Source organism: Macrobrachium nipponense, chromosome 44, assembly GCF_015104395.2.
Source record: "Macrobrachium nipponense isolate FS-2020 chromosome 44, ASM1510439v2, whole genome shotgun sequence".
Classification (NCBI taxonomy): Eukaryota; Metazoa; Arthropoda; class Malacostraca; order Decapoda; family Palaemonidae; genus Macrobrachium; species Macrobrachium nipponense.
In genome coordinates, this window is record NC_087221.1 from 13,468,964 (window position 1) to 13,493,010 (window position 24,047).

Below are 24,047 nucleotides of genomic sequence, written 5' to 3' on the forward strand. Positions count from 1 at the left end.
AAAGGTAAGAAGTGAATATAGTGTTCCACATTGAAGTGGAGGGTGCGTCTGATCGGCTCTGTCTCGCTCCCAGGTCTAGACCTCTTCCAAACTCACAAGCCCAGAGGAGAAGGAATGTCGAAAGCCGCACGAAGGTTTCAGAGAATCCCCACCGATCAGGCGTCCCCTCGGCAGACTCTGTAGAACGTCCCAGACTGCCAAGTTCGCCATTGGAAAGACGTCCTAAAATAGTGGAGGGTGCGTTCCGATCGGCTCTGTCTTGTTCTCAGGCCTAGACCTCTTCCAAGCTCACAAGCCCAGAGGAGAAGGAATGTCGAAAGCCTTAAGGAGGTTTCAGAGAATCCCCAACGGTCGGGCGTCCCCTCGGCAGGATCTGTAGTAGCGTCTCAGACTGCCAAGGATAGCCGTTGGAAAGGCATCCTAAAACAGTGTTTTTTCGTCATCCGAGTCTTCATCGAAAGGAAAAAAGGGTGGAGTTCTCACAAGCTGTCGAGACCTTCTAAAAGATCTTGGAAATCGTCAGCTTGGGATTCTATCCCGGAAAGTTTTCCGGAAGGCTATCCACCTGAGAAGAAGAAAGACATTTATTCATTAAATCCTCCTTCCCCTAGATTGGATACGGAGAAAGAAGACGACTCTACGAAGATCCTAGGAGAAAGGCAACAGTAGATATCTTCGTTAATAGAAGTTTTGAAGAAGGATCCTCCCAGGAGAAAGGATCTCTTCCTTCCCGTTAACCCTCTTACGCCGAAGCCCTTAAAATCAAAACCTCTCCTGTATGCCGGCGCCGGTTTGGAGTGAGCGCGGAAGCGGAAAAAATAATTTTTTCAAAAAATCACAGCGCGCTTAGTTTTAGAGATTAAGAGTTCATTTTTGGCTCATTTTTTTTTCATTGCCTGAAGTTTAGTATGCAATCATCAGAAATGAAAAATAATATCATTATCATATGTAAATAATGCGATATATGGTAGCGAAAAAAAAGAAATTCATAGATAATTGTATTCAAATCACGCTTTGCAAAAAACGGTCAAAGCTAACGAGTTAATTTTTGTTCCGTTGTATTGTACACTAAATTGCAATCCTTTTGATATATAATACATAGTAAAACAATAAAAGCAACACCGGAAAAATATTATCACAAAATTATGTACGAATTCGTAACGTGCGGACGTAAAAAATGTTATTTTAAAAAATTCACCGTAATTCTAAATATTGTTCTAGAGACTTCCAATTTGTTTTAAAATTAAGACAAATGATTGAATATTACGATACTGTAAGAGTTTTAGATTAGAATTGCAGATTTCGACCATTTCGGACGAGTTAAATTTGACCGAATGTCAAAATTTTTATATATATTTTTTTTATATGCACATATTTCGGAGATGGAAAGAGCTACAACCTTCAATTATTTTTTATTGTATTTTTCATGAATTTGCGCACATTTTGATATATGAAACTCTATAAAAAGACTAATATGAAAAGGAGCAAATATTAGGATAATGCGATGTACGTATTTCGGAGACTTGCGGCCGCGAATCAGCGCGCGGAGTGAAGGTAAATATATTTTTCAAAAATTCACCATAAATCACAATATTGTTTTAGAGACTTCAAATTTGTTTCAAAATGAAGAAAAATGACGGAATATTACTAGGCTGTGAGAGTTTTAGCTTACATTGCGTTTTTTTCAACTATTTCGGTAGAGTCAATTTGCCGTTGAACGTGTTTTTTTTCTATTTATATCGTGATTTATATGCAAATATTTCAAAAAAAGAGAAAAGCTACAACCCTCAATCATTTTTAGTTGTATTCTACATGAAATTGCGCACATTTTCATATATAAAACTTTATGTAACAGCTAATTTTAAATGGTGCAAACATTTCGACAATCGCTCAAAAAAATTCTGATTTTTTCGGAAGTGTTACCGCGCGAACGTAAGGAAAATGTTTTTTTTTTTTTTTTTTCATAAATTCACCATAAATCGAAATATTGTGCTAGAGACTTCCAAGTCGTTGCAAAATGAAGGTAAATGATTGAATATTACTAGAATATAAGAGTTTTAGCTTACAATTGCGTTTTGCGGACCATTTCGGAAGATCGGGAGAGTCAAAGTTGACCGAAAGTTGAAATTTTTGCACTTAACGTTATTTTTATATGAAAAGATTTCGACAACTGATAAAAGCTACAACCATGGGTTGTTTGTTGTTGTATTGTGCATGAAATTGCACACATTTCCATATATAAAACTTTATGTAACGGCAAATTTAAAAGGGTGCAAACATTAGGACAATCGCACGAAAAAATTTATCGGAAGAGTTATCGCACGAACGTGAGGAAAAAGTTTTTTTTTTCATAAATTCACCATACATCGAAATATTGTGCTAGAGACGTCCAATTTGTTGCAAAATGAAGGCAAATGATTGAATATTACTATAATATAAGAATTTTAGAAACACATAGGAACCAAGGTTTTATTTATTTATTACCTACAACGTATGTTGTTTACCTGTCTAATCAGTAAATAGCTGTCTCTTGCCCTCCACCGAGGGGTGCCAATCAGCTAAGTATATAATCGACAGGTAAGTTGAATGTTATGAAAAATGATATTGTTATGATACAATAAAGTTTCATACATACTTACCTGGCAGATATATACGATTATGGCCCACCCAGCCTCCCCGCTGGAGACAGGTGGAAGAGAAAATCTGTCCTTAGAAGGTAATAGTTCCTATTCCTGCCACCCAGCGGCAGGCCGGTAGATCACCTGACCTACCTACCTGTAGCGTGTGCCGCGAAATTCAAATTTCTATCGGGGACGACGGAGTCTATAGCTAAGTATATATCTGCCAGGTAAGTATGTATGAAACTTTATTGTATCATAACAATATCATTTTTTTTTCGTGCGGTTGTCGAAATGTTTGCACCATTTAAAACTAGCTGTTACATAAAGTTTTATATATGAAAATGTGCGCAATTTCATGTAGAATACAACTAAAACTAATTGAAGGTTGTAGCTTTTCTCTTTTTTCAAAATATTTGCATATAAATCACGATAAATAGAAAAAAAACCACGTTCGGTCAAATTTGACTCTACCGAAATAGTTGAAAAACGCAATTGTAAGCTAAAACTCTTACAATCTAGTAATATACAGTCATTTATCTTCATTTTGAAACAAATTCGAAGTGTCTAACACAATATTTAGAATTAAGGGGAATTTAAAAAAAAACTTACTTTCCCTCCGCGCGCTGATTCGTGGCCGAAAATCTCCGAAATACGTATGTCGCATTATCCTAATATTTGCTCCTTTTCATATTAGCCATTTTATAGAATTTCTTATATTAAAATGTGCGCAAAATCATGAAGAATACAACAAAAAATAATGGAAGGTTGTAGCTTTTCTCATTTCCGAAATATTTGCCTATAAATAAATATATATATAAAAAATTCGACATTCGGTCAATTTAACTCGTCCGAAATGGTCGAAATCTGCAATTCTAATCTAAAACTCTTACAGTATCGTAATATTCAATCATTTTTCTTCATTTTGAAACAAATTGGAAGTCTCTAGAACAATTATTTAGATTTACGGTGAATTTTTGAAAAAAAAAAAATTTTTACGTCCGCGCGTTACAAATTCGTGCATCATTTTGTGATAATATTTTATCTTTTTACAATGTATTATATATCAAAATGATTGCAATTTAGTGTACAATACAACGAAAAAGAAAGTAACTCGTTAGCTTTAACCGATTTTCGCACAGCGCGGTTTGAATACAATTATGGATGAATTGGTTTTTTTTTCGCTACCATATATTGCATTATTTACATATGATAATGATATTGTTTTTCATTTCTGATGGTTGCATACTAAACTTCAGGCACTGACAAAAAAAGGAGCCAAAAATGAACTCTTAATTTTCAAAACTAAGCGCGCTGTGATTTTTTGAAAAAATTATTTTTTCCGCTTCCGCGCTCACTCCAAACCTGCCTCGGCATACAGGAGAGGTTTTGATTTTTAGGGCTTCGGCGTAAGAGGGTTAAACATCCCCCTAGTTACTCAAGCAACATAGTATTCCTTTTTGTATAAGCTCCCAGTCATTTTATGCCCCCTTGAGTGAGCTTTCCTATGCAATGCTAAGAGCAAATAATGTGTAACGTTTTCCCATGTGTCCATCACCTTAGCACTGATGCTAGAATGCAATTTCTTTGCAGACAAAGATCGGGCCTGATTGTGAGAGAAATATTGGGAACCCTTGGTTACGACGCTTGCATTTAAATAACCGGATTTGCACAAATCAATTCTCTGGGTCTGGGTCATTTCCCAGCCACGTGTTTCCGGTGGACCTGCATTTAACCACCTTCCATTAATTTCTGGACCTACAGTTAATTTAGTCCAGAGTTAATGTAAATTCCTCCTTTCCAGCAATATCGGCCTTCAGCCATAGATTTTTGTTTGTTATACACCTCGTCCTGCCTCACAAGGCCATTGTAGGAGTGCCAGAAGGTCACATCCTCACATTGTATACTGAGGGACGAGCAGTTTATAATAAGTTACGTAAAATTTGCAACAAGAAAAAATTATTGCTTACTTTGTAATAACTATGAAACTATTTCTGTTAGAGGGTTCATTTTTGCACTGAAACTATTTCTTCATATAAGAAACATGCCCTTGTGGCAGAATCAAAGCTAAGAAAAAAACAAACTCCCCACAGTTACGTTAATCGTACAAGCTGACAAAATTTCCCACAGCCACACTTTCCCCTTTACGTTACTTTTTACCCATAGGACAATTGGTTCAATGACATACTGAACACAAAACACAAACACGTACTCACCTCAGGCTCCAGATACTCAGGGCTAGGCTGTGCTGTACGCTGGATATAGGCCAGTCGAGACACAACCACCGCCGATAATCACAACACAAAACAACCAACCGAGAACCACAACACACAACTCAACAACCCGACAAATCACTGAGCAGACAAACACCAACAGCTCGAAACAATACGACAACCACACAACTCACCCAGCACAACAACCCGCCAACTCCAATACTGCCCCCAACCGCCACTCACATACATCGAAATGCACGACCAACCTCTTTAACTTCACCACAATCAGACAGACACACGCACAACAACTTTACAACACCAAAATCAATCAAATAACACAACATCAACTGACCACCAACGATAACTGCTGCCCAAACCAACTCTATGACTTCAATGAATTTCTTACTTCTTACGACTACCGTAACACACTCCTGCCACTGATATACACAACAGAGCGCCACAACAGACACACGCTTACGACCGCCATTCAACCACTCCCATTTATTCCTCCCCCAATCTCTCTCTCTCTCTCTCTCTCTCTCTCTCTCTCTCTCTCTCTCTCTCTCTCTCTCTCTCTCTCCTCTCGCAACCCTTGGAGACGTTGTCAAATATAAACTTCCATCATTACTCCTCCATACCCTGAAATTTACAATATAATCAGATAAATAGAAATGTGCTTTCTCTTGATTAATATGTTACCTGAAATTTGTATTTAGGAAAATGAGTGTAAGGAGCAATGGATTCTGTCGAGAAGATTAGAATGTTTTGAAAAAACCATAAGTGTCAACCAGTTGATCTGCGAATATTTTTGGGGAATGATCGGAGGATGTCGACGAAGTAAAGCAGATCAAATTGAGGAGATGAGTGCAAGGGTGCACAAAGTTGACCTTGAAGGTGGCTATGTGACTAGAGCAGGGCAAGTGTCGCCTGATAGTTATGTCACTAAAGAATGCAAACAATCGCGAGAACACTCACCTGCACAAGTTTGTACGGCCATCAGGGCATGTGCAAAACGAAATAGTACAGGTAGTCACTGGGTTACGGCGAGGGTTCTGTTCCCGGCAGGGTGCTGTAAGTTGAAAATTTCTTTAACCAGAATCATGATAATTGTAATGGGAATAAATAGCAACAGGGCTGTAAGTCCGGGTTGCAGTGCCGTAAAGCAGGTTAACAGCGCCATGAGGCAAGCACCTTAAGCTGAACCTGATGTAACCCATGGACTGCCTGTATATTCTGATTGCGAATCGAAAGCTGGTTCGCAATCCTGTGCATAGGGAATGTACATAAGCACACAAGTAGCCCCAACAAACAGAAGCAGCAGGTGGGTGCAGTGACTTGGGAAATTTGAAATTGTACCAGCTGAAATTAGTCCCAGATTAGTGATGGAAATGGATTAATGATTGTTGGATTAGTGATGGTTGACTTGTACTAAGAAAAGAATTGGTAGACATCATAACATGAATATGTTATCTCAAGCACATGCATGATTACATTTACCTTTTGGGTTTTAAAAATAAAAAATTAGAAAATACAGTAAAAACATGAATGAAAATAGCATAAAACCTAAATCTGAAAATTGTAAGTGTAACAACACGAACTAGAACATGCTGTAGCAAGTTTCCGATGCCACAAATTGAGTTTATGCATTCGTACATACCCTAGGCACACAATTGCATTTATCTTTTGGGTTGTAAAAATGAAAAAAATGAGAAACTGTAGAAAAATATAAATGAGAAATAGCTTACAATATAACAATTATATTTTCTGCTATTCTCATTTATATTTTTCTGCATTTTCTCATTTTTTAATTTATACAACCCAAAAGATAAATGCAATTGTTACGCTTATGATGTTTTTAGTTATATTTTATGCTATTCTCATTTATCTTACTGTATTTTCTAATTTTTAAAATTTTTACCAAAAGAAAAATGTATGTAATTATATGTTTATTGTACAATAAGCACATTTCTGGGTCGACCTGTGTTCGCCGGTGAAAAGGTCCTTCTTAATACTTTTCTGATATAAATAATTTCCAAATATACCAGAGAAAGTTAAACCATTGGTATGCAGAGGTTATTACCCTCGCGCGAGCACCTCAAGGGCGTCGTGTATAAAGAAAGGGCGTGTGAAAGCCACTAAACACAGGTCATCTTCCAATTAGATTACTCCTTCGTCAACATATGAACGCGGGACGCGCCGACACAGCGGTCTCAACCACACCGCTCCGACTCACCCAGCCCCCGCCCGATGCGAGCGCCATCTTTCATCCTTCTTTTGGACTCGTGAGCGTAGTACTCGTTCGAATTGTGCCTGTATTTTTCTACCAATTCTGGATTTATTGCATCATGGCTGAAGCTCTACCTTCACCTGGACCAATGTTAAGTACCATAATTTCTGTTCTCATTAAAAAACAGCTTATGAATCGGTATTTTACACGTAATTTTGGGGTTATATGAGCATGGTACCGGCCATGCGCTTGCAACCGATCGTAAACAAAGCATGTTGGTTTCGGTCTGCCCCTACGTGTATTTTGAGATAGCTATTAGCTTTCTTTTTTTAATGCCACATTCGATCGTTCGTCTCACAGGGTTTTTACTGTGCAGATTATAATTCAGTTTAATTACATGAGTTTGTACGTATTTGCACAGTTTATGATATTGGACCTCACGAGTCCCGTTATTATTATTATTTAAGTAGTGCTTGTTTAAGCGAGGAAGAGGGCTCCTTTGGACAGTCAGAAGTAGTGCGTTTTATTAATTATCTTACATGTCCAAACAGTATTTTAAAACGTTGAGAAAATTCTTTACTGTTTTAGTCTATAAGGTGAAATACCGCGTCAGACCATCAGGCCGCGGTTACGGTTGGCCTTTTGTGGTGTTTTACTCTAGTCCTCTCTTCCTCGCTTACTCATGTTTTTATTTATGACTATCCGTTATTATTTAGTTTTATAGTTTATCATAAGAGCTTTGTCGTTCATATACGAATTGTATTAACTACTGTCTAGTACTTGAAGAGGCTGGAGACATCCCCCTCTTTTCAGTTACCTTGTAGTAGCCCGCTCGAACAATATTACTAGCAAGGTTGGATTATTCCCCCTTTTGTTAGACTGAGTTAAGTACTATCTTAACAGTTCTAAGTACATAGGTTACAGGGAATTGGGGAAAGATTTCCCCCTTCTGTGTTCGAGAGAGGCTGGATTGATCCCCCTCTTTCGTGACCTGTTTGTACTTTAAGCTTGGCTACGTATTAAGGTTATTAGGCTTTAGTTTAATCTAGATAAACTCTTATATTTTATGTTTTCTTTCAAGGTATTCCATACATGAACTAGGCTGTGGTACCATTCTCGAACATAGTTAGCCTAGGCCTCTGTTCTTGGTCCAGACCGATAACATTGTATCATAGTGTACCACCAGGTGTTAATGCCAATTATAAACGTAGTCTTGGGAAACCACTTTCTATAGTGTTCCCCGACTTTACCGAAGAATTAACTTTAATCGGTAATTCTGTTTTTGGTGGTCCTATACGCTATACGTTATCGCGAATGGTCCATTAACATCGTGGTTAAGATCAACCACTATCGGCCGCCATTTGCGTTTCTTACGGTATTCCTCCCAGCATGTTCTATCATAAGCCCCCCCTCCTTTCTTCCCCCGCCATGGCTTGGGGAAGATATGGAAAAGGTGGAGGGGTAGATAATTCAATAAGAATTACCTTACGGAACTCCGTTCGCCGGAGATCCACCAACGGAGACTCCGTCTTATTAAAAGGTTACCATTAGAAACGTTAGTTGATTTTATCATGTTGTATGAGATGTTTTGTGCATCATCTCCAGCATTGCCTAGGTCGATTGGGAACACCTCCCCCCGTTAGGCTTTCCAGTTTCTTGATATGTTACACATCCTCAGCTCCGGTAATATGGCTCCGGTGATGTACTTCACCGGAGATTAGCAAGATTAACAATAATTCTCTAAAAAGAAATATGGATTTACCTTGTTGATACGGTAGTCAATTTCTCCGGAGATCACCGGACCTCCGGGATATACGGAATAAAATTGTGAATATTTCTATTTAACGTACGTTACACTCTCCGTTTAATGGTGTTAGCTACGGCGAGACTTTACATGCATGCTAAGTTAAGAATACTTGCATGCTCTATTTCTAAGTTAGTTCAATAAGGAGAGTGGGTACTTATTTAAAATATTATATTACAGAAAGTCCGTTGCGCCTTCCAAGGATGTCCAGGGAATTTCAGTGATCCGGTGGGACATGACTGCTGCCGGTCCCACGCTCATTGCTCGATCTCCTTCATAGCTGAAGAAGGCCAGACCCCGTACATGATCTGGTTCCCGGAGTCTTGCGCATGGTGTTTTGAGTTGACCTCAATCTTGTTAAACGATGAGGTAAGATCAAGTAACAAATGGGTACACAATTCTTGATTGTTCGATTAATATAGACATATTTATAGTTTAATTGTTAGTCAATACGACCCGTTTATTCCTATCCCCTCTTACAGGCGGATGAGGAGAGTTTGAAGACGGCCAAGGCAAGTCTTCGACAGTGGGTGTCCGGATTCGGCCGTAATGCTCCACAAGGCTGTCCTTATGTGCTGGATAGCACTTTAGCTACCCGTCTGTTCCCCGGTTCTCCGTCGGCTGCGGTGAAGAGTGAAGTAGCTGCTCCGATTATAGAAGCCATTCGAGCGGCTATGGCTCCAAACCAGGAAGACCAACAACTGACGGGAGATGTGGCTGCTCTGGACATTCATCTAGAACCGATGGATGAGCAGGTGAGTGGCGTAGAGGTTCCGGCATTATCCTTCATTTCTCCTACCCCCTCTTCTTCTTCCTCTTCATTTCTAGGTTTTGATAAATCTGTTCCTTCACCTTGGGAAGGTTCTAGGTCAGTCCAACCCATGGTGAAGCCTTTGAAGGCATCAAAGGCTTCATCGAAGGCGTCTAAGTCAACTCCGTTGGCGAAATCAGCGTCGTCTCCGGCCCCTAGGCCATCGACTTCGTATGATTCATCACCAGCTGCCAAGGCCCCTCCTCTTTCTAAAGGACAGGGGTAAGTCCGCTAAACCCAAGACGACGGAGCTTGACTTACAATCTGACCTCCTCGTGGACAAACTTTTGTCAAGATTTAGAGAGGTAGTGGATGAGAGGCTGGATGAGAGAATTCCTCCTACTCCGGCTCCCACTACAGCCACGCAGTCGGTGACTGATATAGTGGCGGAGCAGCTAAAGCCGATCAGAGATATGATCGCAGGTCTGCTCCAATCCGGAACTCAAGCTGCTCCATCGGCAGTTCCGGATGCATCAAAATTACCGCCGTTCGATAAGAACAACCCTTGGCGGTTTGCCCTCCACGCTCCATACTTGGATGGCACACTAACCCTTGAAGGTCTGGGTACTCGACCATTGTCAGATTTCGAGTTTTACCCAGAAGGACTCCAGTTTCCTTTCAATGGGTTTGTCAGACTGACGGAGAATGCATTAGTCAGAATGGATAAAGTTCCTAAGGAAACAGTTATTTTCCCGAAGGAACAAGCCCAAGCTGTCTGGGCTCGCATTATGACTGATTGGGGTTGTACAAATACGAAACTAACCCCACACAAAGGATCGTATACGATCTTTACAACTCCACAAGACATCTCTTCTCCGTTCATTGATAAGATCACGGAGCTTACAATTCAAGCAGAGAATGATGATCTGCCGATGCCGACTCTCAAAGAGACGGATGCTACCTCCCTCCTCATGCCAGCCACTAGAGAATTCTGGCAGGACGTTCCGTCGACTTTCACAGTCGGAAAACTAGACGCAGACTGTGCGTCTTCTTTGTTTTCAGAAAGACTTCCGAAACTGCCGGATAACTTACTTAAGGCAGAGTTTGAGGCAAGATCAAGGTTGGCTAGGTCCATCAACGCAGTGACATCACTGGAGTTGGTGGCCTCCATATATAAAGAAGAGCAGCTTTTCAAGGTCTTAGCTAAGAGTCTCTTACAGACTTATCAGCTGGACCTTCATGAATTCATTGCAGCCAGGAAAAGCTGCAGGAAACATGTGTTAGCTGAGGCGACTATTAGGCACGAGCCTAATAGACTGATCAAATCTTCCTTCTGGGGAAAGAATCTCTTTCCTCAAGAAGAAGTAGACAAGGTGCTACAGGAGGCGGCCAGGACGAACCAAAACCTTCGAGTTCGTTGGGGTCTCTCTTCTAAACGGAAGTTCGACCCTACAGCGAAGCACCAGAACCCAAAAAAGAAACAGAAGTATTTTACTACTTACAAGGGGTTCCGTAGTCAGCAACGCCAACAAACAAATCCTCCAGCCCAAGTGTCGAAACCTTCGACATCAAAAACCACTCAACCACAACAATTTATGATTGTACCCGCACCTCAGGGCGGACAGTCACCAGCCACAGCAACATGGATGTCTTCTCCGGCATTTAACCCAGCCTACGAAGCCACTGGAGCCTTTCGAGGATACCCTAGACAATCCGGTGGTAATAGAGCTAGAGGACAGTTCCGCCAACATGGTGGACCTAGAACCAGAGGCGCAAGGGGTGGTAGAGGATACAAGCCGACCCATAATCAATGAGAAGGACCGGGTAGGAGGGAGACTGTACCGGTTCAGAGATCAATGGACCTTCAGCCCTTGGGCACACAGTATTGTTTCCAAGGGTCTGGGTTGGAAGTGGAAGAAGGGGTCCCCACCTCCTCCGGTGAATTTCTTTCAGACACCTACACCGGATCTGAAAGAATACACCAAAGATCTCCTACAGAAAAAGGCTATAAAGAAAGTAAAAAGCCTAAAATTCCAGGGACGTCTTTTCACTGTTCCAAAGAAGAATTCGTACAAAAGAAGAGTAGTCCTGGACTTGTCCAAACTGAATTCTTACATTCTCTGCGACAAGTTCCGTATGCGGACTGTCTCGCAGGTACGGACCTTACTTTCCCGTGGGGCCGTCACCACCTCTATAGATCTTACAGACGCTTATTATCATGTTCCGATGGCAAGAAATTTCTCTCCCTACCTAGGCTTCCGCTTAGGCAGAAAATCCTATGCATTCAAGGTGATGCCGTTCGGCCTCAACATTGCTCCCAGGATATTTACGAAACTAGGAGAGACAGTATTGCAACAACTCAGGAACCAAGGAGTAATGCTAGTAGCCTACCTAGACGATTGGCTCATTTGGGCGAAAACAGTAGAAGATTGCCACAAAGCAACAAACAAAGTAATTCAGTTCTTGCAAAGTCTAGGATTTCAGTTGAACTTCGAAAAATCCCGGCTACAACCAGCAAGTCAGTTCGATTGGCTGGGTATTCATTGGGACTTGAAAGAGCACAAGCTATCTCTTCCACCCAAGAAAGCCAAAGAGATAGCATTAGCAACGAAACAATTTATCAAGAACAAAATGATAACAAGACGAGCTTTAGAAAGAATTCTCGGCTTACTCCAATTTGCCTCAGTAACAGACGTCCTACCTAAAGCCAAACTCAAAGACACCAATCGAGTTTGGAAAAAGAGAGCAAAGATACATTTAAGAGACAAAGTATCTACAATTCCCTCCGTTTTAATAAAGAGACTACTCCCATGGACACAGTCCAAGAAACTGACCAAATCAGTTCCTTTACAAATCCCCCCTCCTCAAGTGACGATTCATACAGACGCGTCACTCAGTGGTTGGGGGGGTTACTCCCAACACCAAATGTTTCAGGGAATCTGGTCACTCAATATGAAACAGTTTCACATAAATGTGTTGGAAGCAATGGCAGTGTTTCTAACCTTGAAACAATTGCATCACCACAAGACAAGTCATGTGAGGATAGTCTCAGACAATTCAGTGGTAGTCCACTGCATAAACAGAGGAGGTTCCAAATCACCCAATCTGAATCATGTTCTAGTAGCAATATTTTCCTTGGCAGCAAAAAGAAACTGGTTCCTGTCAGCAACACATCTGGCAGGAGTAAAAAACGTTATAGCGGATGCTTTATCCAGAACCAAGCCTTTAGAATCGGAGTGGTCCCTAGACATGAATTCATTTCGGTGGATAACCAGACTAGTTCCAGATCTCCAGGTAGACTTGTTTGCGACATGCACCAACCACAAACTTCCTTGCTACGTAGCCCCCAACCTGGACCCTCAGGCCTATGCCATGGACGCATTAACCTTAGATTGGAACCACTGGAAGAAGATTTATCTGTTCCCTCCAGTGAATCTTCTGATGAAGGTGTTACACAAACTACGTTTCTTCAAAGGATCAGTGGCCCTAGTAACACCCAACTGGCCCAAAAGCAATTGGTTTCCGCTCCTACTAGAGCTGAAGCTCCATCCCAGATGGATCCCACATCCAAAGTTGACACAAATAGTTCAAACTCAGACTGTGTCAGCTTCCTCAAGAGTAGTTCAAACCCTAACTTTGTGGACTTCATGAAATTTGCAGCTCATAAAGATGCAAATATCGATCCGGAGAACGTCTTATTCATAGAATCTGACAAAAGGGATTCAACGCTTAGGCAATATGATTCGGCTGTTAAGAAGTTAGCGGAGTTTATAAAGAATTTCGATATTCTTCAAATGACCCCAAATTTGGCCATTTTCATTTTTTAAAACCTTGTTTGATAAAGGCCTAGCCGCTAGTACTACTTACTACGATTAAGTCGGCTCTGAAAAAGATTTTTCAAGTCGGATTTAATATTAATTTAGCAGATTCTTATTTTTCATCCATTCCCAAAGCTTGTGCTCGACTTAGACCTACAATTCGTCCTCAAAAGGTCACGTGGTTTTTAAATGATGTTTTAAAACTAGCCTCGGATATCAACAACGAATCTTGCTCTTACATTTCTCTACTGAGAAAAACTTTGTTTCTTACAGCCATGGCCTCAGGTGCCAGAATATCAGAATTAGCAGCTCTCTCACGTAATCCTGAGAACTTAGATTTCCTCCCATCAGGAGAAGTACTGCTCTCTCCGGATAGGAGTTTCCTAGCTAAAAATGAAGATCCTCAAAATAGATGGTCTCCTTGGAAAATTATACCTCTACCTCAGGATACATCCCTATGTCCTGTGGTAACTCTTAAAGCCTTTTTAGCTAGATCCTCCTCATGTTCCTCTGGTCATTTATTTGCCAGAGAGAAAGGGGGTACTATCTCAATTCAAGGTATTAGACAGCAAATACTCTACTTCATAAAGCAAGCTAATCCAGAATCTTTTCCACATGCTCGTGATATTCGGGCTATAGCTACCTCAATTAATTATTTTCAAAATATGAATTTTGATGACCTTAAGAAGTATACGGGTTGGAAATCTCCTTGGGCCTTTAAACGCCACTACCTAAGAAATATTCAAGCCTTAAAATTTTCCACTATAGCGGCGGGGAGTTTAATCTCTTCGGACTAACTTTCCTTACTTCAATTTCGTCCCATTCCTTATACTGTCACCTTTCTACCTGCCACTCTCGCCACGATGCCTCTCACCTCGGTAGATCAGATTCAGCCACCCAAGTATCATGCTTCTCCTTAGAATATCGTTCATTCTTAGATTGGGCTTAATCATACCTGTATATATTGGATTATGAAATGTATGTGACTCTTTTACATTTTTGTTTTATGTATGCATATTTAGTAATTAAGTTATAATATAAGTTATATTCTTAAGTTTAGAAATTAAGATTTATGTATGCATATTTAGTGATTAAGCTATAATATAAGTTATATTCTTAACTTTGGACATTAAGTTTATATTCTACTGATAATTACTTAATGAAGATTGATCTTGTTTCCCATCCCATTCCTTTCCAAGCCATTACTGAAATCTATGACAGAAGGATGTAAGATGGCGCTCGCATCGGGCGGGGGCTGGGTGAGTCGGAGCAGTGTGGTTGAGACCGCTGTGTCGGCGCGTCCCGTGTTCATATGTTGACGAAGGAGTAATCTAATTGGAAGATGACCTGTGTTTAGTGGCTTTCACACGCCCTTTCTTTATACACGACGCCCTTGAGGTGCTCGCGCGAGGGTAGTAACCTCTGCATACCAATGGTTTAACTTTCTCTGGTATATTTGGAAATTATTTATATCAGAAAAGTATTAAGAAGGACCTTTTCACCGGGCGACACAGGTCTCTCCCCAGAAATAGATTTTTCCTCCTTCAAAATCCCTTAATTACATACATTTGTCTTTTGGTAAATTTTAAAAAATGAGAAAATACAGTGAGAAGATAAACGAGAATAGGGTAAAATATAACTAAAACATTGTAAGCGTAACAGCACCAACCAGAACAAGCTGTGGCAAGTTCTCCGTTGCCAGAAAATTAGTTTGTACATTCATACGTAACTATGCTCGTGATTGTATTAGCTTTTGTATTGTAAAAATAAGAAAGAGAAAATACAGTAAAAAATAGGAATAAGAATAATGTAAATTGTAAGTAGAAAATTATAAATGTAACAACAACCAAAACAAGTTGGTGTAAGAATTGGCTGTTATGGTAGCACAACCATGGTATGATTACCCTTCTGTGTATGATGTATAATGAAATATTATTTCAGTTAAGATGATGCATAAATTTACATATGTCAAGAGTAACTTACCTAACCCCAGTGATCATGTTATGATTAATTTGTAGGATATTTTGATCCCATAAAAGAAAAAGGAGAAGAGAGTGGGAATATTATTTTCATTAATAATAATTGGGCATTTTTTTTAAATATATCTGCATTTGAAATGTTAGTTTAAAAAAGAAGTTTCAAATGAGGTTATGCCAAAGATGTATTTGAAAGATTTTGATCCTCTGGGTGATTAAGATATGGTATTTTGTGTCTGTTTTTCAGGTGCATCATTGGGTAATCTGTCAACTGGGAGAGTTGGAATAATTGGCTTTGGTGTTATAAACATTAAGAAGGCACTCACAATTGCTGTCCGGTATTCAGCCGTCCGTAAACAGTTTGGACCTGAAAATGATGAATTTCCTGTAATTGAATACCAGATGCAGGTACTGAGAATCAAGGCTCTTATGTTGTTGAATTTATAGAAGGGAATGTGACATCATTTGTAGCTTTTTTTGTTTTGTTTTAGACTGAAGTGTTCACAACTCGTTCAGCAAGTAGTTTCTAGTATTTGAAGTGATTGTAGTTTAAGCATTTTTGTATCATGGCTCTTAATTTATATAAAATATAAGAAATTTTTACAAATAAATGCAGTGATGTCATTATGAGGTTAGGATTTTATGCAAAAAGGATGAAGTTATACTATACTAATTAGCTGCCATCTGGGTCATTCATTTTTCAGAAATATTTTCTGAAGAAATTTTTATAGTTTACGTTATCAATTACAAATAATGGTGTCATTATCTACATTCCATTTGAAATTATTTTAGAGATGAATTGGCAATTCTCTCAGATTGCTCATTTTGTTACAGATACTTTCTGGGCTCAGCTCGTGTCGCTGCGCGAAATATCCTTTAATCTATTATTTCTAGGGTAAATGTACTAACACATACCAGAGAATAAATAAATAAAGAAAAAGGTCAGTACAACTGACTCGCTCACCCTCCAAGAGGGTGTCGGTATGAACACTATGGCGAGTGAGACCACTACCACGAGCCGATTGCCAACAGAAATCTCCCACTACAAAATCCCCACAAGAGGAGAGCCGACCCACAGAGTGGGCAGCAACTACTACTACTCCATCCCATGCTGCCGACTGCTGCGCCTCTGGTGGCCATCCTTTTCAGTTAGCGCACACTGTACAAACGTGCCCTTTTTTCTCTGTGTTATTTGTGCCCTTAATTTTGGATTTATTTATCATGGAGCGTGCAGCCATCGCAGCAGCTAAGTTAAGTACTCAATGCTTATTGCTATTTGGGTTTTTTCCGTCCCTGAGCCCGTATTTGCCGTTTTTTAGGTATAAATACGAACTCTAGGGCGGAAGCATGGCAGCATGTTTCTGCCTCGTGGCGGGTTCGTTCTCGGTCTCCCATACCCAGAACATTCCCTTACTTTAGTACGCTCTATTTTTATTCATCCCATTTGTTTTAGGGTACAGCCTACACGGTTTATGTCATGCATGCATGTCCTTTTACCTTGTGTAGGCTCCTTCTATCCAGACCCTAGCCACGGCTCTTAGTATCGGCCCCGGCTAGCTTTGAGTGGTAGACTTTCCCTCGGGTTAGTCGTACACTCCTGGATTTTTTCTCCTACTATTTTATTTTCTTTCTTTCTATGATTTATTTATTTTATATCATGTTTATGTTAGTTTAGGCGTCTGGCTTTACTTAGCCTAGGTTATGGCCCATGGGGCCCACATGCTACCGCTCTTCAGTTCGGTTGCTTCCCGATAGCATCTCTCTGATCAGCCGGTTGTGTTTTCTAGGCATTGTGGTTTCATTGTTTTGTTGTTACCGCCCCGTGGTCACTACGTGATCACGGAGCAGCCAGACGCCTGTCCAGTCATCTTCCCCCCTCCCGCTCTTCCATAGAGTCGGGGGGAGGGTTGGTCTGCCCACGCTCGCTCCGCATACCCGAGCCTGCCTCCCTCTCCCCCCTGGCGGAGGGAGTAGAGGGACGGGACAGACCCAGACTGGACTCGACCTCTCCAGCTTCTCGGTCCGGCCGGATGGTAAGGGGGGGGGGGGGGGACTGGCCTTTCCCCCCTCCGTTGCTACTCCGTCGCTCCGTTGCTAGCGCGAGTCTGTGTGCCCTCTCGCCCTTTCCCACCTTACTGGGGCTCCTTTTCTACCGGAGCCCCGGCATTCAAGTGGAAAGGTGCTAGTCCACCCCGCAGGGTGGACCGGGGCATACAGTTGGTCTCTACTAACCCCTCCGTCGCACTGAGTCGCGACACGCTCCGCCACGCACGGGACTTAGTCCGGTACGTTCGAATATTATAGGTTTAAGAATCTGTTATGTTAAACTAGTAAGTTTATCTTAAGCTACCTTAAACCATCCCCCCCCCCCTCCCCCCTGTCTACCCTCCGGATCTCTCCGGGGTTAGAGCCTATTCAGGCGTTAAGGGAGGGGTTATGCCCAAAATTTTTTCCGAGCTCCGGCATGCAACGGAGCTCTTCTGTCCTTTAGGCCTGTTAAGTGATAGCCTTTAGGATACTCATGTGTCTTTTCACTTACAGACCACCAACTGTGAGCATCCGGGATGCGCCGCCACACTTCAAGATCCCTGTGGACATGAAGTTTGCCGGTCCCATGCTCCATGCGCGACTCCGCACGGGGACCTCCAGGTCTGGTATCACGAGACATGCACCATCTGTTATGATCTGGTGAGCCAGCTTTTAGACGGGGTAAGTATTCCAACTCCGCTAGCCAGTCCCCAATTTGTTATAGTTCTTAAGTTTCCTAAATTCAATCTTTCGTAAACTTAAGATAAAATACAAGGGGTTTTTTGCATCCCCTATAATTTTAAGTTAAGCTTTTAATTTAGTTTTAGTTTTAAGTTTAATCTTAAAATCTAATAAATACCCTCTCTTCCAGGCTCCGGCCGTGAAGGATACCGCACTGGCAACCCTGCGGGCCTGGGTCGGCGGTTTTGGGAAGAACGCCGCCAAGGGTATGCCCTACATTCTTGAGAAGAAGTTGGCGGTACTGATCTTCCCCGGAGGCAAGCCAACGGGCTACGTCGACCCAGCAGAGGCGGCCCCGACTATCGCTTTCATTCAGCAACAGCTCGCTGCCTCGTTGACGGATCCAGGCCAGGACATCTCCTCGGAAGTCTCTGACATTTGGATCTTAATATTCGAACCCATGGTAGGTATAGACGACCTATTGGTCGAGGTAGGTACGTTGGCGCCCAAGGAATTGCCCTTGGGTGCCACTGTATCTTCTACCCCTGCAACCTCTCCATCCTTCCAAGGCTTTACAGGTGCAGAGTTGTATACTTCTCCTGATGCTTCAGTTAGACCCAAGGTCAAAGGTCAACAGGTAAAAACCTTGACTAAGACGTCGTCGTCGTCTAAAAAGACGGCGTCGGCGTCATCTTCTTCTCGTAAGTCTCCGGCTAGAAATCCTGGAGCAGAGAAGTCTAAAGCTTCTGGGTCCGGCTCTAAATCCTCTAGGAGTAGATCCTCCAGGGAGAGATCACACACTCCAGCGGAGTCAACAGTTCCACTACCTTTGGTTCCGGTTCAGAGCCACCCGTCCACCTCCGCAGCAGCTCCGGCTTTGGATCCCAATGCTGGTCTATTGCAACAAGTGGGCGATCTGGTTGGTTCTCTGAAAACCAGTATGGAACAGATGTTCTCCCGGTTGTCTGATAGGATCAACTCTCAGGACAACATAATAGCCGGACTGAGCCAGGCTCCACTAGCTTCTCCCCCACCTTTCAGCACAGGGGGAGCGCAATTGCCTCCGTATGACTCTCTACCTCCGTTCTCTATGAACAATCCGTGGAGAGTAGCGTCATACGCCCCCTTCCAAGACGGGCTTATCTCTATCCCGGAATGTGGAACTCGGAGGATTGAAGACTTCGAGTTCTACCCGGAAGACCTTCAGCCTCCGTTCATCGGCTACGCCAGGCTCACCGCCTCGGCCATGACTCGAGACGATAAGGTTCCGAAAGAGACAGTCCTCTATTCACGAGACCAGGCTCAGAGAGAATGGCTCAGGTGTCTAGAGGACATGGATTGTACCAACACGAAGATACAACCATTTAAGAGTCCTTTTACGATCTTTACAATGGAAGAGAGTACCCCGCTCCCTTTCTTGACAAAGATCGCTACGACCACCATTCCAGCAGCTCAGAAAGGGGACTCGATGCCTCAGCTGAAAGAAGCAGACCCTACGTCTCCTTTACTTCCCTCAGCCGGTGAGTTGTGGGAAGATCTGCCCAACACCTTTTCGGCGGGCAAACTCAAACCAGACTGTGCTATGGAGCAGTTTGGTGAGAAGCTGCCTAGGCTTCCAGATAGCCTCATTCAGGCAGAATTTGACGCCAAATCTAAGTTAGCCAGGTCTATCAATACCATGGCCATGACCGAGGTGGCTACCATTTCCTATGGTTCGGAGCCACTTTTTAAGCTTCTCACCAAGTCTCTGACTCAAACGGTACAGTCTGATATGTTTGAGTTTGCCACGGCCAGGACAAACTGTAGAAAACATGTCCTCCAAGAAGCAACGATTCGGCATAAACCGAATAAGTTGCTTGCATCGAACATCTGGGGAGCATACCTCTTCCCAGAGGCGATGGTGAAGGAGGTCCAGGCAGAGGCTACGAGACTAAACCAAAGCCTTAAAGATCGTTGGGGTCTTACGGCCAAGAGACGCCAAGATCAAGTGGTCAAGGGTAAGGCTCAAAAGAAACCCAGACGTTTCCAGCCTTACCAGAAGAAACAGCCACGCTTTACTCAGCCGGTCCCAGCTGTACCGTTGGTGCAAGCAGCCCAACCTTCTACCTCCAAGGCTCAGTCGCAGCCAATTTATGTCATTTCCCCCCAGCCTCAACCCTCCACCTCTTACTCTCTCTCTCCAGCCTTCAATCAAGTCTTCGAGGGTCAAGCTTCCCAGAAGTATGACCGATCGAGTAAGGGAGGCAGAGGTAAGCGATCCTTTCGTGGGAGAGGATCGGGAGAGTCCTTTAATAGAGGAAAGCATTTCAGGGGAGGCCGAGGAGGATACCAACATCAATGAGGACTTTCAGGTAGGAGGGAGGCTGTTTCACTTCCGCCACCGGTGGAATTTCAGCAAGTGGGCGCAGAGCATTGTGTCAAAAGGCTTGGGTTGGAGTTGGGTAGCGGACCCGCCCCCATCCAGACCTTTCCGCCAACTTCCATCCAAAGAATTGACGGAGTATGCGGAGGACCTCCTTCAGAAAGGAGCTATAGCGAGAGTCAACAGATTAAAATTTCAAGGACGCTTGTTCAGCGTTCCAAAGAAAGGCTCACAAAAAAGAAGGGTAATCTTAGACTTGTCCCGCTTAAACTTAGCCATTCGCTGCGACAAGTTCAAGATGCTCACGATCTCGCAGGTACGGACCTTACTTCCCCGTGGGGCCGTCACCACCTCTATCGATCTTACAGACGCTTACTATCATATCCCTATTGCAAGACACTTCCGTCCGTATCTGGGCTTCAAGATAGGAGACCAGACATTCTCCTTCAAGGTAGTTCCTTTCGGGCTCAACGTAGCACCCAGGGTGTTCACGAAGTTGGCGAAGTAGTAGTTCAACAACTAAGATCGCAAGGGGTTATGGTAGTAGCGTATCTCGACGATTGGTTGATCTGGGCTCCAACAGTCGAGGAATGCCACATAGCAACACTGAAGGTGATTCAGTTCCTGGAATATCTAGGCTTCAAGATAAACAGGACCAAGTCAAGACTCACTCCAGAGTCAAACTTTCAGTGGCTGGGCATCCAATGGAATCTATCCTCCATACTCTGTCGATTCCATCAGCCAAGAGGAAAGAAATAGCGAAGTCAGTAAAGCAATTTCTGAGTCACAAACTTGCGTCAAGAAGAACTCAGGAAAGGATCCTGGGTTCACTCCAGTTTTGCATCAGTGACAAACATCTTGATGAAAGCCAAACTGAAAGACCTAACCAGAATCTGGCGCTCGAGCAAATGTCAGGTCCAGGGACAAATTATCCTCAGTCCCTCAGATTCTACGGAAATCGACTCCGCCCTTGTTGGGCGAAAGTCAAGAACTTATCGATATCAGTGCCCCTTCAGTTTCCTCCTCCGGGGATTACCATCCACACAGACGCTTCATTAAGCGGTTGGGGAGGATATTCCCAGTTCAAAAAAGTTCAGGGAACTTGGTCACCTCAGTTCCGTCAGTTCCACATAAACGTACTGGAAGCAATGGCAGTGTTCTTGACTCTAAAAAGGTTACGTCCGCCAAAGTACTCCCACATAAAGCTAGTCTTGGACAGCGCAGTGGTAGTACATTGTATAAACACGGGGAGGCTCCAAATCACGTCATCTAAATCATGTCATGGTAGCCATCTTCTCCCTGGCGGACAAGTTCAGTTGGCACCTCTCCTCCACCCATATAGCTGGAGTGAGAAACGTCATAGCAGATGCTCTATCCCGATCAGTACCTCTAGAGTCGGAATGGTCACTGGACAACAGTTCGTTCCAATGGATTCTTCAGAGAGTTCCAGGCCTACAAGTGGATCTCTTCGCATCCCAAGCGAACCACAACCTCCCATGTTATGTGGCCCCCAACCTGGACCCTCTGGCCTATGCCACGGACGCCTGGCCCTAGACTGGAACAAACTGGGAGAAGATTTATGTCTTTCCTCCAGTGAATCTTCTCATGAAGTACTGAACAAACTCAGGACATTCAAGGGTCAAGTGGCTCTAGTAGCCCCAGACTGGCCGAAGAGCAATTGGTACCCTCTAATTCTGGAACTGGGTCTTCGCCCTCTTCGGATTCCCAGTCCCAGCTCTCCCAGTCAGTACAAACGAAAGACTGTGTTCGCTTCCTCAGGAATTCTAAAAAAAACCCGTAACTTTATGGATTTCATGAAGTTTGCAGCGAAAAGGGATGCGAATATTGACCCTCAAAACATTCTCTTCTTGGAATCCGATAAAAGAGATTCAACTTTGAGACAGTATGATGCTGCTGTCAAAAAGTTAGCAAACTTCCTGAGAGAATCAGATATTAGAATCATGACAATCAACTCAGCTATATCCTTTTTCAGATCTTTATTTGAAAAAGGCTTAGCAGCTAGCACCATTACGACAAACAAGTCAGCCTTGAAAAAGATTTTTCAATTTGGTTTCGACATAGACTTGACAGACTCCTACTTCTCGTCTATTCCCAAGGCTTGTGCTAGACTTAGACCTTCTGTAAGGCCTACGTCAGTATCATGGTTCTTAAATGATGTTCTAAAGCTGGCTTCAGAAACTGATAATGACACATGTTCATTTATAATGCTCTTAAGAAAAACTCTATTTTTATTAAGCTTGGCCTCAGGAGCTAGAATTTCAGAACTGTCGGCATTATCCAGAGACCCGGATCATATTCAATTTCTTCCCACAGGGGAACGTTACTACTTTCTCCGGAACGTAGTTTTATAGCAAAGAATGAAGATCCTTTGATGAGGTGGGAACCCCATGGAAGGTAGTACCCCTTCCACAAGATATATCTCTTTGCCCAGTATCGACCTTACGAGCCTTTCTGTCTAGGACCTCCTCATCCTCATCGGGTCCTCTCTTTAAGAGAGAAAAAGGTGGTACTTTATCTATTAAAGGCATCAGGCAGCAGATCCTGTACTTTATTAAACAAGCCAATCCTGACTCTTTTCCAAAAGCACATGATGTCAGGGCAGTAGCCACCTCAATTAACTATTTCCAACATATGAACTTCGATGAGTTGAAAAAATATACTGGATGGAAATCGCCGACAGTATTTAAACGCCATTACTTAAAGTCCTTGGAAGCTCTGAAATTTTCAGCAGTTGCGGCGGGTAACATAGTTTCCCCCGACTCTGCCTAATCTTTAGTAGAAGATCCAGTCCTCCTTTCTACCTGTCTCACCCAATAGTTCGTCTATGCCTGCCTTGTTCATCTACGGTTACCTTGTGTCTTAGCTGCTTTTATGATGATATGGTGGGTGTCCCTTATTTTTTTGCTAGGGACACTCACAATTGATTGTATATATTGATCTCTTTGATGTGATCCCCTTATTTTTATGCTAGGGGATACATCTTATTTACAAGGATTACGGGTTTTGTATATTAAGTCATATACATTCCTTCATATTTTATATTATTATTATTGAAGTTTGTTCTGTTCAAGTTATTGTCATAATTGCTTTAGGGTTCTTGGTACATATCGATACACAGATACTACTATTAAACATATATCCCATGGGAACCCTGTATATATGCAATTTACGTTAATTTAAGAAATATTATTAGCATTAAGTTTAATTTAAGCAATATTTCTAATTTTGTATCATTGTGTATATGTATCTTTATTAGCAATTATATTCTTTTATTTTATTTTATCTTTTATTTGAGACCTCTTTTTGTTTTGTTGATATTCTCTTTACAATCTTGTGCTATTTCTCTGGTACGATTTCGCGCAGCGACACGAGCTGAGCACAGAAAAGGGATTTTGACGTAAGGAAAAATCTATTTCTGGTCGATTGGCTCGTGTCGTCCAGCGAAATCCCGCCCTAACCCATCCCGTCGCCAAGATTTGTCTGCTAACTTCAGGATGGCCACCAGAGGCGCATCGTCGGCAGCATGGGAGAAGAAATTTTTATAGTTT

The 24,047-nt window shown here is 42.3% G+C and overlaps 1 pseudogene; it reads left to right on the plus strand.

The window, feature by feature from the left end:
* Positions 1-24,047, plus strand: part of LOC135204032 (peroxisomal acyl-coenzyme A oxidase 3-like) — a 194,932-nt pseudogene that overhangs the window by 107,436 nt on the left and 63,449 nt on the right.